Below are 18,283 nucleotides of genomic sequence, written 5' to 3'. Positions count from 1 at the left end.
ATTCTTAATTTCTTTCAGTGATGACTTGTGCATTCGGCAGGTATTTGGGCAAAATTTAGCACTGATTCCCTCTCACGTAGAAGTGGGAAGTAGATTGGATCTTGAAACTCTGCCTTTCCCATCACCTTAATGATACCTTGTTGAAGAGGACTTTGACAGGGAACTGTGGAGAGAACTGATCTTTACACAAGGGTATATGATTTGCCATTGGTAAAATTTCAGGTTTGGGAACGTGTGTGTGTGTGTGTGTGTGTGTGTGTGTGTGTGTGTGTGTGTGTGTGTGTGTGTGTGTGTGTGTGTGTGTGTGAGTGTGATGGGTGTTCACCTATGTGTCTCTATGCTGAAATTACCCCAACTGGTATAGTTGGTTATCCTGTTTAGCAATTGAACTTGAAATACCCTATCAAAGAAATATCTTTTTAGTAATACTTTTCTTTGGAGTAAAAAATCCCCCGAATAACCTAACTACCCTAAATCTGTCTTACAAAAAAAAATCATGAGTCATTCATTACATTCAACCTATGTTGACATAATATTCCTTCTCAGAGACCTTGAAAGGAAGAGTCAAACAAGCATGTCTGCAGAACATACTACTTCACAGTACACACTAAAAGGGCCTTTGCTTTAAGAAAATAATTAATAATTTAATATATCTTAATATTTATTCCTAAACATTTGATCAGATGAATTATAAAAGGCAAATGATTATGCATTAAGTATTAGAAAAATCTATTATTAGGTTGAACACCACCTACAAAAGAAGGTAAGACTTCTTCAACATGACTATCCATGTCTGCATGAAACAGATGCCCTGTAGCATCTAATTTCCAAAATTTTACACAGTAGAGGGTAACAACTACCACAAAGATGCATCATGTCAGAAGGTATCATAGTGATTAAACTGCAAATTGCAAAGAGAGCATGTCCACATAGCCAGAGGAGGAGATCCTGGATCATTAGCTTGGGAAGAGATTGCTCTAAAATGACCTTCACAAAGAACTTGAGACAATGATTACCACGGTTGAAAGGCTCCAAGCAGGAAGAGTCATTAATTTTGGAAAGATTCAATCAATGGTGCTTCTCATTGCTTTCAGCTGCTTCTCAGAGAATACGTGATTCCTTTTCAAAGCCTTGGGGTTTTCTATAGAACTTCTCAGTAGAGGAATGATGGATTCTACAGACACAGAATGATGGACACTTGTTGAGCCTCTATTCTTCAAATCAAAGATACTTTGCTTCCTGATCTTTGTTTCTAGCTACTATTTTCACCAAGGCTTAATAAACTCAGAATCTGCATAATTCTAACAAATCAAATCCCAAAGTGGCAGTACACATCTCTAAACTGCCACTTCTTTTCTAATTGGTTTAGTATCATTTTGTATTTTTCTCTGGGCTCATTTAAATTTCTTCTGATGTTTAAATCTATTGCTTATCATTCTTCCTTCATAACAACTACTCATTTGTTCAATAATTCAACAAGTACTTCTTCAATCTCTCACAGTAAGTACAGATTGTATGACAAGTCTCTCTTCTAAATATTTTGCTCTTAAGCATGCAGGTTTTAGTGGATGCTGTGGCTGGCTGTCCTGACATCCTAAGTACTGGTCCTAACAAAGTATGGTGGCAATGATGCTCTCCTCTGCATCCCTTCCAGGGTATTACCTTTGCTTAAATATAGCTTAAATATAGCAGCTAGTTGCTGAGGGAGACACAAGGCCTAGCATCCTTGCCTCAATTGGGACAATGTGAAGAGCTGTCCTGTCTCAGCTGGAGAGTCCAATATTTCCCTTCCCCAAGTCTTGTTCCCTCACTACTGCAGCGATGATTTGCTCCAGAACATATCACAATGTAACTTTTCATAAATCTTTATGTCACCAGCAAACCTACAAAGAAGCAACCCCAAGACTCAAGCTGGTCACAAGGTACCATTTCTATAAACTCTTATAGCTATTTCTATAAATTCAGTATCCAGAGAAACATTTTTCTGGTTACCAAAGTATCCATTGCTTATCAAGTGCCAGAAATACAAAAAGAAGGAAGAGGGGAGGAGAGGAGGAGAAGAATGAGGAGGAAGAGGAGGAGGAGGAGGAGGAGGAAGAGGAGGAGGAGGAGGAGGAGGAGGAGGAGGAGGAGGAGGAGGAGGAGGAGGAGGAGGAGGAGGAGGAGAATTGAAAACAACAAAATTCTGCTGTTTTCTCTATAAATCTTGCAATCTAAGGCATCTGGGTGATTCTCCCTGTCTAGATTATGTTTAAAGAGAATGGTTAAATGAGTTCTCTGTCCTTGTCTCTCTCTCTCTCCAGTGCCTTGTTATATAGTCCAGGCTAGCCATGAACTCTCATTCTACTTGTGCTTTCTAAGTGCTGAGATTACAAGTTTGTAATTCTTTTTTTTTAATTTTAATTTTAATTTTTTGTGAACATACTGTACAGAGGGGTTACAATTACATGGGCAAGACAATGAGTACATTACCAGATTCTTTTTTTAACTGACTTTTAATACTAATGTTAGGTTTCTTTTTGATTTATTATATTTAAGTAGTTGCACAAAGGGGCTTGAATTCAACATGTCAGTTCATAAGTGCGATGCATCTTGACCATTGTCACCTCTTTCATCATTCTTCTCCATCTTACCCAGCCCCACCCATCCCTCAAGTTCCCTGGTTCCGTTTTCACAAATGTCCTCGTTTATTTTCCAAAATAAAATGAGTTGTTAACTGACCCAGCAAAATATGTTCAAGTGATTCCTTAATTGAACCAACTTTCTCAGGTATCAGGTCAGGCTTTAAGTAGACTTGGTGGTAGCATTCCTTCCATCAACAAAGCAAACCTTTGCACCTGTTCATCTTGTGCTTAGAATGCAAATGAGATACTCTCTTGGATTTCAACTTCTTTCTTTTAGTTATTATTTATTTATTTATTATTGTGAAAATACCGTACGGAGGGGTTACAATTACATGGGCAAGATAATGAGTACATTTCTTATCAAGCATTGTTGCCTGCTCCTTTGTTTCCCCTTCCCAGCCCTTCCCATCCTCCCCCTCCCCACTCCCCACTCACCCCCCACACCCCCACCCTCCGGCCAAAGTTGTAAAGTTCGTTTTTCGACATAACAACTTGTACATCTTATTGTTGCAATGGGTCCACCTGTATCCCTATTTAAATGTTGGTTATACCTAACACTTCAGTTTGGGCTGATTCAGGAGATAAAAGGCCTCCCATCCTGCAGGGCCTGGAAAAAAACCTCAGTGTCAATTCAAGAGGCTGATATCTAAGGATCACTGTTCAAAGCCAGTCTGATGAGATAAATTTGAGAGACTCTTATCTCCAACTAACCAGTAAAGTACAGAAGTTGAGCTGTGACTCAAGTGGTAAAGCACCAGCCATTAGTGAAAAGGCCAAGCAAGTACTTATGGCTACCCTGGGGACACCAAGGCAGTTTTATGATGGCTTTATTGTTGGCTTGTTTGTAGATTATTTTCAAGTGTGGCATGGTATATGCTTGAGGATATAAATAAGGATCTAGCACCTTTTCTGCAGTGGAAAATTAAGGGCTTCCTTCTAATTTTCTGTTAGAAATAATTATTTTCATCCATAAACTCCAGGGAAGACAATATATCAAGCCCCACAACAGTATTCTTATTTTCTTTCTCATTCAATTATCAAATATTTATTGAGTACTGTGTTTATATTAGAGTACTGTACTGCACAGCTTGGGTACATCAGTGAAGAATGCAGCATGCTTGCTGCCCTAAGTTCCTCCTTTTTGTCCACTGTCTTTGCTGGAGAGATACAGAAGACCACAAGAAGGATAAGATTATGTATAACAAATTTCCAGATTTTCCCACAGGGCTGCTTTCTTTTGTACATTTCTGTATTGTTATTTTATTTTTACCTAAGTATTTCTATAAAGTAATTGCCATTTGACAGAATATTCTATGAATACAATTAATTTTGATCGATGTAACCCCTTTCATCATTCTCCTGTCTCATTCTCTCACCATGTAATTCACAGATTTGCTTAGATATACGGTCACTTTAATCTAGACTAGTAAAATGTGCTATTTTGGTGCAAATTTATATGGAAATTTCTCATCTCTTCATTATCTGAAAGTATTGCTATGGAGATCAGGGACAGCAAAGGTGGGGAGAATAATATTCATTGAGCACTTATACTCCATCCTTTTTATGTAAGATACTGTGTTTATTCTTCACAGTGAAACTGAGAGTTGGATACTGTCCTTATCTGTGCTTTATTGTTTGAGGAATCTGAGGCTTAGAGATACATGAAATAATTTTCTTGAGATCATACAAGGATTAAGTCACTGAGCTAGGAATGAACCCAGGCTACTTCTATACTCACTTACTAGACTGAGTCTCAATTGTAGAAACATGAAACTTCTGGTCTGCCCAACTTATCAGTGAACCTGAACTTTGAGAAATCATTTTCCTAATTTATTTAATATGTTCAAAGCCTTGAAACCAAGGTGTTTTAAAATGAACTTGGACAAATGAGACCTGTGGATGTAAAAAACTCAGAAGAAAAATAGTGAAAAAGGTTTGTGTAACTGTTGAGCCTTTCTTCATGGTGACTGTTACAGATTTCACAGCCCTGCTACAGAAGCTGCTCCCAGAGAACATATACCAGATTTTCTGTGTACTCTGCTTCTCTAGCCATTTCCCCAGTTCCTTCACATCTAACTTTGAATTGGAGTCATCTCGTACTTAATCTGTAAGTCGTGTCAAGTATGGAGAGGCCAAAGATGGAGGACACAGTTGAGTCTGATCACTGGCCTCCATTAGGCTGTGAGACTACATTTGGGGGAGTTATTTTAAATAATGTTTGTTTTCTATTGAAAATGAATGGACTGTGAATGAGCCTCCAACAGACCCATGAGGCATACCTTTCCAGCTCTCCAGAACCCATCCAAAACATTTTTAGGTGTTCACTCTGGTGAAAATGAATGAATTCTGAAAACCTTTATAAACTTATGTTGGTTTTGAATCTCTAAAATTGTATGTTTTCCCATAGGTAAGCATGTATAATACTAACTCCCTAAATATGTCTACATGGGGAAAAAAACTGTTCAGTTATTCTGGAGAGAAGACAAACTACTTTTCTGGAAGGGAGACAAACTAGTTGTTTAGACTAGTTGTTAATAGCACACCTTTATTACTCTTCATTCTTGTTTAAATTATATTATCATTAACTTTAAGTAGTTGTATAGAGCAGTTATCACTCAATAGATCAGCTAAAAATAGAAAATTAGTGAAATTTTCTGGAGTCAAATTAGGATATCTTATGGTTTGGGGGAGGGGTTATCTACAGTACTGGCATATATGCAATATTTGTTGATCCTGTTTTGTTCCACAAAGGATTTAAAATGGCTTATGGATTGATGGAGTGATAGATTAATAGGGCAATAAAAATAAAAATTTGAAATCATTGTGTGAATTTTGTGTCATAATGTGAATTTTGTAAATAATGTATCATGACATTAAGCTAACCTTCTTAAAATCCAAAAGAATACTATAACATTCATATTTTGTTCTGGAAGCATAAAAGTCTTCAGTGAAAAAAATCTTTTCTGTATTCTGATAATAATCATAGAGTCAGATTTTTTAAATAAAAGCTGAGACATAATAATCAAGTCTGATTTGATGGAAACAGTTTTGGCTCAGCTTTTTAAGTGTGTAGTTGATAAACACAGCTTGCTGACTGAACATCCTTCCTGTAGAAATAGTAGAATGAAGCCAGGTGATGGTGGCTCATGCCTGTAATCCTAGCTACTCAGGAGGCTGAGATATGAGGATCTCAGTTCAAAGCCAGCCCAGGCAGGAAACTCCGTAAGACTCTTATCTCCAATAAACCACTAGAAAACCAGAAGTGATGCTGTGGCTCAAGCGGTAGAGCACTCGCCTTGAGCTGAAGAGAGCACGGACAGCGCCCAAGCCCAGAGTTCAAGCCCTGCGACCGACCAAAAAAAAAATAAGAATGCCAAAAGCATAACCCATTGCCTGGCATATCCCTTTCCGTGCCCATACATGGGGCATGCTAATAGGTCTTAGATCTCTTCTGAGACTAAACTTGACTCACATACATTTTTAAACAGTGGTCTTGGCCTTCACTACAAACTGATTATAGGTAACAAAAACTGAAGCTTTTTTGTTATCATATACTTTATCCTCCAGAGATCACAGAATTATATACCTACTGTGTCTATGTCTCAAGTGTATTTTTCTAGGGCAGGATTTCAGAGCGCTTACTCCATGAAAGGGTCACAGTCAAGAATGCATTGACCACAGCTTCTTCAAATACTGTCCTTCAATATTTCCATCAAGAGCTTTTAATAAAAGGTGAACAGCACACAGTTCAAAGGCAGATGCTGGTGAGAGTCAAGGGCCAGCATTCTGTGCTGGTGATTAAAGGCAAGGCAAAGATCAAAGTATGCCATCAGCTGATCCACTCTTACAAAAACTTAGAGCCTCTCCCAGGCTGGTACTTAATGCCCACGTTAGCATGAAGAGGGAAGAGTAGAAACGCTGCTGAGCCAATCCATAACATTTCTAAGGTGACCACTCTATTCCAGAAAATGAGCGTACCATGTTGAATAGATTACCCTATAGACTGGGTTTAATCTAATGTCTGTACAATTATTTGTTATAATTTTTGTGACTCGCTATAAGAAACAAGGAAGATGCACATGGCTTTTAGAAATGGCTGAGTATCATTCAGGACACAAATGCAAAGACAAACTTGTCTCAAGAATTCCCACCAAGCATAGCCAAGTATCCAGTACTGTCTGTCTTTTATAGACTGAAATTCATCATGTTCATTTATGAAGAGATAAATAGTTTGTTTATCATGTAATCATATTTCAGTTCATTTTTCCAGCTTCAGATTGTAAAAATATGTCATTTATAAATTTGGTGATAGCAAATAGTTTCTTGATGAAATTCATAGACTCTGTTACTTAGACAATAGTTGCAAATATTTCTGATAGTGTTATTTTTAAGTATTTAATACTTGCCATAAAGTAAAGCCACAGACTTCCAACTTTTAAGAAACTTTGTGATGCTTGATTTTGTAACTTAGGGGCATCCTATCTCGATTGTGACTGAAGTGCATGATGAATCCTCTTTCTCCATTAAGTAGAAGAAACATGCTGAGAACAGAAAGAGAAATCATGGAGACTTTAGCAAAATAGAGCCATTAGATGTGGTCACTAGTCAAGTGTTTGTAGCTCATTCATATAATCTTAGCTACTTAGGAAACTGAGATTTTTAGGATTATGATAGGAGCCAGCCTTGTCAGAAAAATCCATGAGACTCTTATTTCAAATTAACCAGGGAAAAGCCTAAACTGGAAGCTTAGCTCCATCAATGAGCAAAAAACAAAAAACAAAATCAAGCAAGAGGAACCCAGGCCCTAAGTATAAGCTGAAGTAATGACACAAAATCACAGAAGAAAGAAAAAAGGGAAAGAAAGAGCGAGGGAGGGAGGAAGGGAGGGAGGGAGGGAGGGGAGGAGGAAAAGAATTGCAGGAGACAGATGAAGAAGAGATAAACATTGCAATTTATCATCATTATTATCATTCTTCTAACTACAAAAGTTAATCAATTCAGAGCTTGGTTTTATACCATGAATAGATAGTCAAAGTGCCACGCAGACTTGAAAGTTAGTATACCATAAGATTAGGATCAAACTGTCTGGATTTCCGCTTATATAACTCATTCACTTGAGTAAGAAGTTGACATTCTGTGCTTCGGTTTCCTTGTGTTTATAATGGGTTCATAATGTATTACCCTAGAGAAATATTCTAAATATTAAAAGATTATATATATATATATATATATATATATATATATATATCTCAATGCTTACAGTAGTACTTCAGACTAGTCAAGTTTCTGTTACTCTTACAAATAGTTGAGATAACTTTAAAAAAGGAAAGGCTCACAGTTTGGGACATTTTAGTCCAATAAGCATGCCCTACGCCCCAGTAACACAAAACCTCTCTAATGGGAGACCCTACCTCTTAAAAATTCCCCCACCTCCCAATAATGTGATAGGCTGGGAATCAAACATTTTATAGATGGGTTCTGAGTTGGGGAAGTGGCATTCCAGATCCAAGCTACAGCATACCTGATGCACAGTAAGCAAGTACCAATCACAATTATTTGAGATACATCAAACAGCACAGGAGACTGGAGCTAAAAATATCATGCAGAATAAGTGAACACCAAAGTGAAGAGTAATTATTTTTAACCACATCAAGAAAATTTTTAGAAATTGGAATTAAAATCACCAAATTAGAATTTTCCCAGGATATTGGGAAGATACTGCAATCAGAAAACAAAAATATGAACCAGGAACCATCTATTAGAGAAGATGTATAGCTTGAAAAGTAAAAAAAAACAAACCTCAGACACATAGAAGACCAGTTCAAGAGATGCTCAACAGGCTACTTTCTTACTTAACACAATCAGCTTTTTCTTCTTACACTACAGTTAAACTTCATTTCTCAGCCACCCTTGCATATAAGTGGGCAGCAGAACCTGGAAAGGCCTCTCTCATAATGTCTCTCCCTGCTTGCTATTCTGCATTGTAAGACTGTGGTTTAGTCAGAGGATGGCAGGTGTGAGCTATGTGTGAGTGAGAATGGCAGAAAGGAGGCTGGAAAGTGGTAGAGGGATCTGTAAGACCCTTCAACACAGCTAAGAATATGGAACTTTGCCTTGGGGCTAGCAGGATCTATTGAAGTATGAGCAATGCATACTGAGTATATAAAGCAGACATGTATTCTAGAAAATTCACTCATTTGACTGAGTAGAGGATATATAGAAGGGAAAAGAGCTATGCCGGTGCTAAGACTGGGAGCAGAAAAGAGGTCACCAAGTAGAAGAGGATCCTTCCTGCATTGTGGCAATGCCAAAGTAATGGAGGGAGGTAGAGAAACACCAAAGAAAACAGTACCACCAAGAATTCTACTGGATGTGGGGAGGGAGGATGCTACTGGGGAGGGAGGATGTCACCAGTAAGAAATGAGTGGATGCAAATTACATCATGTTTGAGAACAAGTCATGTCTTTGGACTATACCCAGGCCTCTCTTTTTCCTGAGAAGCCTGAGTATTGCCATTAGTTACCAGTTCATTATCACCTTCCACACCTTGTCTTTCCAAAACTACTGTTACTTCATTTATTCCTGTTTGCAGGTGCTATTTTTTTCTGTCTGGAATACACCCATCCCCTTGACTATCCAGGAAATCCCCAGCCTTCTCCTCACACAGAGTCTCTGTGATCTTTGTCTCCCTTCAAGACAAGTCTTGCTGCACCTGTTAAGAGCCTTCTCTCTTCATGCCCTCTGCTTTCTTGAAGCCCTCATGAAAAAGTGATTAGCATGCTCACTTGACATCTCCAAGCTAGCTAGGTCAGGAGTTATGTGACCACGGGGATTTGTTTTATTTTGTCTCCCTTCTTATTAGCAGACAGTCCATGATACATACATAAACATGTGAATGCTTGATGAATAGGCTAGCCAATTCATAAAAATGAGAGAAGGGGCAAAAGGTATGGATCTTGAAATAGTAGCATCCATACTTATGACAATAGTACAAGGTACATTTAGAATGACAGAAGCTTGAAAAAGTTATGGGTTAAAATTAGCAAGGGACTTTTCCAAGCCCTGAGAGAGAGATCGTATATAATCCTAATTTATGTCTTTCCACATCTGAAAGGACCTGCAGATCGAGTTAGTTACAACATAATTATACTCTTTTATGACCAAAACATGTTCAAATGCCATGACATGGAACAAATAATTTCTTGTCCTTCCTACATCTTCAGTCTCTACACTCAACTAGGTAATGGCAGTCTAACAACCCTTTTCTCCCATGGAATGCTTCTTTCCTTCTTTCTCCCCTCCCTGACCTCCCCACATGACCCGTCTGTATGTTGTCCAAGCTTTTTGTGCTCAGGAGATGCAGAAACTCAACAGTTCACAGCTCACCACATGTCAATGGTGAGGACATTAGTCCCACTCATGGTATAACTTCCACATGGTTTATGGTCTCTGTTTATAAATCTATTTCCAATAGAGTGAGGAGAACAAGGAAATCCATATCCTTTACTGTTAAAGAGGTCAGCCATATCTATTTCTTCTTTGTCCCCAAAGAAGAATGGGAATTGTACCAGATATGCTCAACTGCTTTGTTGCTCGTTTGTTGGATGAGTAGGCAAATATATAAGAGTAAATGAATGAGCCGGGCGCTGGTGGCTCACGCCTGTAATCCTAGCTACTCAGGAGGCTGAGATCTGAGGATCTCGGTTCAAAGCCAGTGCGGGCAGGAGAGACCGGGAGACTCCTATCTCCAATGAAAACCGGAAGTAGCGCTGTAGCTCAAGTGGTAGAGCGCTCGCCTTGAGCTGAAGAGCTGAGGGACAGCGCTCAGGCCCAGAGTTCAAGCCCCACAACCAACAAAAAAGAAAAAGAGTAAATGAATGAATGAATGGATGAATGATGACTTAGTGAATGAGTGGATAAATGGTTGAATATATAGTAACTAAGCAAATATTTGCTACTGGAGTGATTGTTTTAGCAAAAACTACATAGAGTTTGGAATATGGATGCCAGTGAATGTTCTGGTTACTGCTGCTCATGAAAGATTACTGATGCTAGCTAGGCAGAAAAACAGTAAGCTGGTCATTCACATTCACTTATTCAGGAATAAATTTGGAGTATAAGTAAAGCTGAAATAAAGTCGTGAATGGTGGTTATCACTCTCTTTCTGTGCCCTGAAGCAAAGCTTCATTAGCATCTGTTCTTCTACTTTTGCCTTTGAATAACCCAATTTCCCATTGTGTGTATTGGTCCAAGTGTCAGAAAAGTAAAATAAGTCCCTCCCCCACCCAGCCAGATGCAGTTTATTGAGCACTTGTGCTACCTGAATAGCAAACAGATGGTAATTGTATAGAAAATGCTTTTATTATTTTTCCTCATCACTAGCTTTGGTTTGTCTGCCTTTCCTAGCATGAAAAGAAAATATTCTCACAAAGCAATTCAGAAAGTTAGGATGTGATATGCATGAAAAATGATTTTCATTTTTGGACAGATCTGATGTATTTTTAGAAGCCATTTATATCCGACAACTATACCTGTCTTTAAGAAACTTTACTTCAAAAAAAGACTATCGCTTTCCATGTAGAGTTTGGGTAAGTCTTTTACTGCTTGGTTTTAAAGGAAATAACTAAAAGAATCTTAGGAAGGTGGGTACTTTTGCCTAACATCTACTTGAAAAAAATATATAGCAAGGTGTGTGGTTTTGCACAAAGATGACAAGTTGATACTTATAGGGGAGTTGGACACCAATTTGTTTTCATTTGAATTAGTTAGATTTTCTCATTGCTGAAATATAATACCTAACATAAACTAAGGGAGAAAAGATGTGTTTTGTGCATATTTTAGATCCATCATGGTGGAAGTAAGAGGTGATAATGGGTAACAAAGAGCCAGGTATTACCACCCAAGTCATTCCCTCAATGAACCACTTTTTTCCAGCCAGGCTCCAAGCTCCTAAAGCCTATGCTATTTCCCCCAATACTGTCACCAACTGGGTACCAAACCTTCAACACATTGAGCCTGAGGAAGACATTTTACATTCCAACCATAACATTGTTACATCAAAGGTCTACAGAACAATCCCAATGAGAGAGCAGTTAAAGCAGAGGGGACAGTCCAGCAGTGTTTGTTAGGGACTGGTTCAATTTAGTCACACCTTCCAAATTTAAATCCTTAGTTTCCCATGACAGAAAAAGAATGGACAAAACAGAAGGAATCAGTCTGACACACAAAATAATAAAAAGCAAACTTACAAGGTCTAAATAAAGACAGGACAATTTGTTGGAGCCATATAGTATATATGATAAGCACACACTTATGTCTCAGCATTCATGGAGCATTGGTTCCAGGACCCTAATCCATACCCGACTTTGTAGCTGTATATCTCCCTTGTTTAAACAGCGCAGTATTTGCATATAACTGATGCACATCCTTCCATGTACTTTAAATGGTCTCTAAATGATTTACAATGCCTATTATAATATAAATGCTATGTAAATAGTTGCTACACTATATCATTTAGGGAATAGTAACAAGAAGATGACAAACTGTACATGTTCAGAATACATACAACTTTTTTTCCAAATACTTTGGCTCATTGGTTGGCTGAATCTGTGGATAGAGAGGGCTGACTTTATTTCAATCCTTAAGATACTAGGTACTGAGTGAGTAGCAAGCCAACACAAAGAAACACATCTTCTCTCAATAGATAAAGTTCCTCAGAGTAAGAAAAGATTTTAAGCAAGTAACAAAATACCCATACAGAAAAAAGTGTCAACACTTCAGCCAGGCCACTCCCACTGCTCCCTGACCACTGGTCCATGATGGTTAGCACCTCCTGAAGTCCTAGGGATCAAGAAGCCATGTCTGTACTCTGTACTCCAGCTCATCTCCAAAGCCTGCAATTGATCTGCACTTTATTCCTAAGATTTCCCTTCAGAATATGCACTGTCCTGTGACAGGAATAATATGTAGCACTGTGATGATTCTCATAGGCAGTGCTTCACATGGACCAGCTGCTGTCCTTTAACCCACTCAGTCCTCACCACAGCCCTAGTTCTATTTAATTACTACATGATTTTCACTCCGTTTAACCTTGCCACCACCTGTGTTTCATGGATGACATAGACATAAGCACTCATTTTTGTAAGGAGGGGAAAATGGAGAGGCTGGTAGGTCAGAGTGTTGGTGACTGCTCTATTACTTCTACTCCTGCAACTACAGCTGCACAAAGTGAAGCCCCACAGCTGAGTATCACTCACTCTCAACCGGCACCTCTGTTTTCATTAAGGAATCAGGTTAACATGATACTAGTTGTTGCAAAAAGTATCTTCTTGGGAGAAGAGTGGGAAGAGTGTTCATGCAGAAATGAGAAATTACAGCTTGTCATTCCAGGGACATAAGAGAATGCTAGGCTTTCAGATGCCTCTTGGACTTTCTGTAACATAAGGTTGGAATAACTCCTTTTCTGTTGTTGTAACACAATTAAACAAGCTAGGCTGGTCCTAAGTGACAAATAGGTACAAGGGCTTTGAGGGTTTAAAATGGTTTTATTTTGACCAAAATGGCAAGATGTGGATATATAATGAGATGAAAATGTATCAAGAACTTACTCTCCATTGTCAAAAATTAAACCTGGGGTAAAAGAAAATAATCACACAAACATGATCCAGATGATATTTCTTGATTTCAAGACCAAGTCTGATAAAAGGGACCAAACGTCGGGATGTCAGGAGACTTAAGTACACTTTGTACAACAACTTATGATAATAAAATGCATATATATAGGCATATATATGCATTCTATTATATATATGCCTATATATATGCATTCTATTATATAGATGTCAGGAGACTTAAGTACACTTTGTACAACAACTTAATGATAATAGAATGCATATATATATATATATATATATATATATATATATATATGAGTTAAGCACAAAGGACATTTGGAAGAATGAACATTTGCTTCTTGACTAGAAGCCGAAGTGACCTATAATTTAGGGATTACATGTGATCCAAACCCCAATGGCCAGCGATTCTTGGAAAGAATAGCAAAACATTTCAGAAGGTTCAGCACCTTGGGGGATACAGGTATGAGAGAAGTAAGGAGCATTCTCATGCCAGTACTGAATATTGGAAAATAAAGGCCAGAGCTGAAGCCAAAACTAAAGATGACACCTATAATTTTCATGGACTTTGGGAACCAAGTTAGAATTGTTCCCTTGTAAGTAGACTCCTATTGGAATACAACTGTTTTATACAACTTGTTTATATTAAGTGGTCCGGGGATGAAGACAGACAGAAGAAAGTATGTGCATCAGGGCTGCAGTTGATATCCAAGTTCATTTACCTTTCAAGTAACTACCTTGAAAACCTCCCATCTGATGCTCATAATCCAAAGCTTACTTATTCCAATTATATTATGTAAGAAGTCTGAGTCACAAGATCCACTTTTTAGCTTCCGCCCTATGCTTACTAGTACTACTTATTAGCTCTGATGACTAGAGAAGTCACTAGACTTAGCTCAGTCTTCACTTTTTTATCTGTATAATCATATACATTCCCTACTTATTTGGAGAATTAACTGAAATAGCATAGAAAAATATGCTTAAGATTTCCACAAGGAGAAAGGCATAAGCAGGCTGAGTAGAAAAATGGCTTTAGAGGTAAGGGAGATGGTTTTTGAAGAATGACAATCACAGACTTGTATAGCTAGTGAAAGTTAAAGAGAATTTCCATTAAGGAGACTACATCTATGTTTCAAATTTGGCTGCCATCAAAAACCCAAGGTGTCTTTACTGAGTTGCCCATTCCACAGGTAGGCTTCTAGCATCTTGTCAAGAATAAACAGGCCTTGTTGTTGGGGGATTTAATTTTTTTGAGTTCCAAATGAGATATGAGACCCTTGTCTGTTGTATGGCTAGTGAAGATCTTCTCCCAATCCATGGGCTTTCTATTGATCTTGCTAGTTGTGTCCTTTGCCATGCAGAAGCTCTGCAATTTCATGCAATCCCATTTGTCCAGCCATTCTTTGATTTGTTGTGTTTCTGGGTCTTTATTAAGAAATTTTCAGCCTGTGCCAAAGAGCCCTAGAGTTTCTCCTATTCCATCCTGTAATGTTTTCAGGGTGTCTGCTTTTACTTGTAGGTCTTTGATCCATTTGGAGTTGAATCTGTTACAGAGTGATATATAAGGATCTAGCTTTAGTTTTCTGCAGGTGTTTAACCATTTTTGCCAGCACCATTTACTGAAGAGGCTGTCTTTCTTCCATTCTATTTTTTTAGCTCCCTTATTGAAGATTATGTGGCTATAGGTCTGTGGATTCATTTCTAGGTTTTCAATTCTATTCCATTGGTCCTCAGGCCTCTTCTTGTGTCAGTACCAAGCTGTTTTGATTACTATGGCTTTGGAGTAGATTTTGAAATTTGGAATTGATATTCCTCCAGCAATGTTCTTTCTGTTAAGGATCGTTTTTGTTATTCGGGGTCTTTTATTGTTCCATATGGGCCAGACCCAAAGAAACAAAGGTCCCATGGTTTCCCTTATTTTCAATAACTAGTATATGTCTGGGACAAGCAGAAAAGGTCAAAAGCTATGTACATATAAACAGATAAGATGAAGTTAAGTGAAATGAACCCTAAGATAGAGACACAAGTGGTTTTTTTCTTGCTTGCTATTGTTTCTAACATATTTATGAGGTACCATGTGATTTTTTTGTTGCTTTGTATGTTCCTCCCCCCTGTTCTCACTGTTTTTGATGTTGGTGTAATTTGGGCAGAGGAAAGGAAAATACAAAATCTTTAAACAGGGATACAGGTTGACCCATTGTAACAATGAGATGTATAAGATACTATGTTGAAAAATGAATTAATTTAGGTGGGGGGCATAGTTGGGGGGTGGGGTGGGGGGAGTGTAGTTGTGGAGGTGGGAGGTGTTAGGTTTTTAAAAAGAGGTGACCGAGTAAGAACTGAAACTGCACCACGCACCGTGGTATTCAGGTAAGGGGTTTATTCAGTAGACCTGCTGGGACCAGGCAAGGTTGGCACTCCACGCGGCTGGCAAAGGAAAAAAAGAGGGCGGTCTGGCGGCGGTTTAGGCCTTATATAGGGTAGGGGGCGGGGAAGGGTGTGTCCAGGTAAAGGGAAGTGGGATCAGGTGGGAGAAAGGTGTGGCCACATCAGGTTAGGATGTGACCTCAGCAGATGCGGATGTGACCTCTTCCAGGTATCCCAGTTGCCTAGGTAACGCAGATACTGGGCGAGGTCTGTTCGTCGTCCAGGAATGGACCTTACAGGAGGGAAGGGATGGTAGGGGGAAAACAAAGGAGGCGGCAACAATGCTTGATAAGAAATGTACTCATTACCTTTCTCGTGTAACTGTAACCCCTCTGTACAGTATTTTCACAATAAAAAACTTATAAAAAAAAGAAAGAAACAGGCCACCCTCAAAATTCCCAATTGATCTTTATGCATAACTGGGAAGAAAAAGTAATGGAACAGGGTAGAAAATGCAAAAGTGGAGAGTAGGCATTTAGAGTTAGGCTAATGAAAGGCACTCAGCACTTGGTTGCTGTGGCCAGTCATAACAGAAGAAGTCCCATGAGAGCCCCTATCTGGAGATAAGAAAAATCTAAAGCACGAGTACACCTTGTGGGAAGGACAGGAGGGAGAGGAGGAGGCTAATCGGGAGCTGCTGATCTATAAACACCTGAGGACGAGGTGGGGTCACTTCTGCCACCCCCGATGCCCGCACTGTGACACATGACACATCAACTAAACAAGTATTTGTTAATTACATATTTATATAGAGTACATGCAACAGAGATAACCTGGAAAACTGGTGAAGACTTACAAATATGGTTTCCCCAAAACACAGTAAGGAAATTTAGAAAGATAAATGGTTAGGGGAAAAAAAACCATGAATTTAGTTTTAGACTTAAAGTTACTAGATATGTAAAAATAGATTCAACATGTGCAAAGAAAAGTCAGAGAGCTCCTGGTGTTCTGTAAGTTAGTCCATCTCCTTCTGCTCTATTTGTGTGTAACCAGGACACTAAAACCCATTGTGCTTTTGACAGGCCCCATCTCCTCTGGAATCTATTGAATGTTACTAGAAGGTCCTGTGTGTCTGCGCCAGAGAACGTCTGTTGGATGACAAAGACGCCAAGAGCAGTAAGTCTGTGTGTGTGTGTGTGTGTGTGTGTGTGTGTGTGTGTGTGTGTGTGTGTGTGTGTGTGTGTGTGTGTGTGTGTGTGTGTGTGTAAGGTGGGGCATTGTGGAACCTCTAAGACCTGCTATTTTCAATGAAGCTAGAAAAGCACTAAAATATCTTCCTACCATGCTTTCCCATCCCAGTACATACTCCAACACACAGACACATGCACATACACCCACACATGCATACACACACACACATGGCCCAAACTGACTCTCTTTCCTTTGCTTGAGAGAAAAGATAAATGCACAGTAATTTATCAGAAATCGGTACTATTTCTCCAAGCTCAATACTAATATTGTAACTTCAAAAAATATGCCCTGGAGTTGGGATATAGGGCACTGGCAAAGTGCTTGCCTACCATGTCTAAGGCCCTGCATTCCACAAAATAAATGTTCCCTATCATTTCTAGTTTGATTTCTTGGTGGCTTTCTAAATGGTCTTTGGATGAAAGCTGAGAGATTCTTGGATACTGATTGTTATGCACTGTGTGGCTGAAATCAAGACTTAAAACAGTGATGACTCACTGTTTTGAACTTACAATTCACAAGGTTCTCTTTTTTGTTGTTTTGGGTTTTTTATGTTACGGATCAATGAAGATTCTGGTAGTCTGGTACATTTCTGGAACTCTAACTTTGACTGCAGCAGGGGCTGGATTGCATTAATGTCTAGGTACAAACAAACAGGCTGACGCAGAAGGTGAGAAGTACTGATGAGGACAGAAGGAAGAAGGCGGAGTACCTGCGGGGGTGGGGCTCACTTCCCACCTGTGAACTAAATAATCTATGTACTCCAGCATATCCAGAAATAGAAAAAAGACACAAATAGTAAGTGGATAAACACTAAGAGAGAAAACTGACCAAAATTCCTGTGGTCCTTCTTCAATTGTAGTAGAAATAACATCTGAAAGAGAAAAGAATTAAGTGGCTCAGAAATACAAATGTATCTATTGCTGAAATCAAAATGACAACATTTTAGTTTCTGGAGAGAACAGCTCCTTACTTCCATAGTGTTAGAAATGACTCAGGGTGTTGGGATGCTGAGTAGGAATAAGGAGACCAACTCGAAAGGAACTTGGTCAGACAAACGTTTACTTCTGTGCAGAAAGGTGAGCCACTAACTGAAATCCTGGTGAGCGAGCTTGCAGACAGAGCAGGTGAGCTGCTTCCTATTTTTCCCTAGCCATCAAGCCCTGCCCTTCTATTCAGATCGGTCCGGCTCAGGTTCACAATCTCTTCAGGATGGCCTAGTTTGAGGAAGGTAGGTTGTGACCATTGAAAGACTTTGAAATAGGATTAACAATCTTAATTACACATACCCACAACTACTTTCTTAACCTCAGGTTAAGAAACCCTCTGCTACTGTCATTACTTACCCATAGTCTTACCAGAATAGGACAATGGAGAGCCAAGCCACCAGGCCAAAGCAGGAACTTTGAAGCC

At 38.9% G+C, this 18,283-nt stretch overlaps 1 protein-coding gene across 10 annotated transcripts in view; it reads left to right on the top strand.

The window, feature by feature from the left end:
• Positions 1-18,283, top strand: part of Dlgap1 (DLG associated protein 1) — an 882,629-nt gene that overhangs the window by 416,137 nt on the left and 448,209 nt on the right. For 9 of the 10 annotated variants that reach the window (XM_070029510.1, XM_070029508.1, XM_070029511.1 and 6 more), the window contains one exon: positions 16,705-16,798. The exons of the other annotated variant lie outside the window; for it this stretch is intronic. The gene's annotated coding sequence lies outside the window, so the exon portion shown is untranslated. The remainder of the gene's footprint in view (positions 1-16,704; positions 16,799-18,283) is intronic. 10 annotated transcript variants of the gene reach the window in all.

Source organism: Dipodomys merriami, unplaced genomic scaffold (genome assembly GCF_024711535.1).
Source record: "Dipodomys merriami isolate MVZ:Mamm:240054 unplaced genomic scaffold, mDipMer1.0.p SCAF_2, whole genome shotgun sequence".
In the NCBI taxonomy this organism is placed as follows: Eukaryota; Metazoa; Chordata; class Mammalia; order Rodentia; family Heteromyidae; genus Dipodomys; species Dipodomys merriami.
The sequence above is the reverse complement of the archived record's forward strand: the minus strand, read 5'-3'. Positions and strand labels throughout refer to the sequence as shown.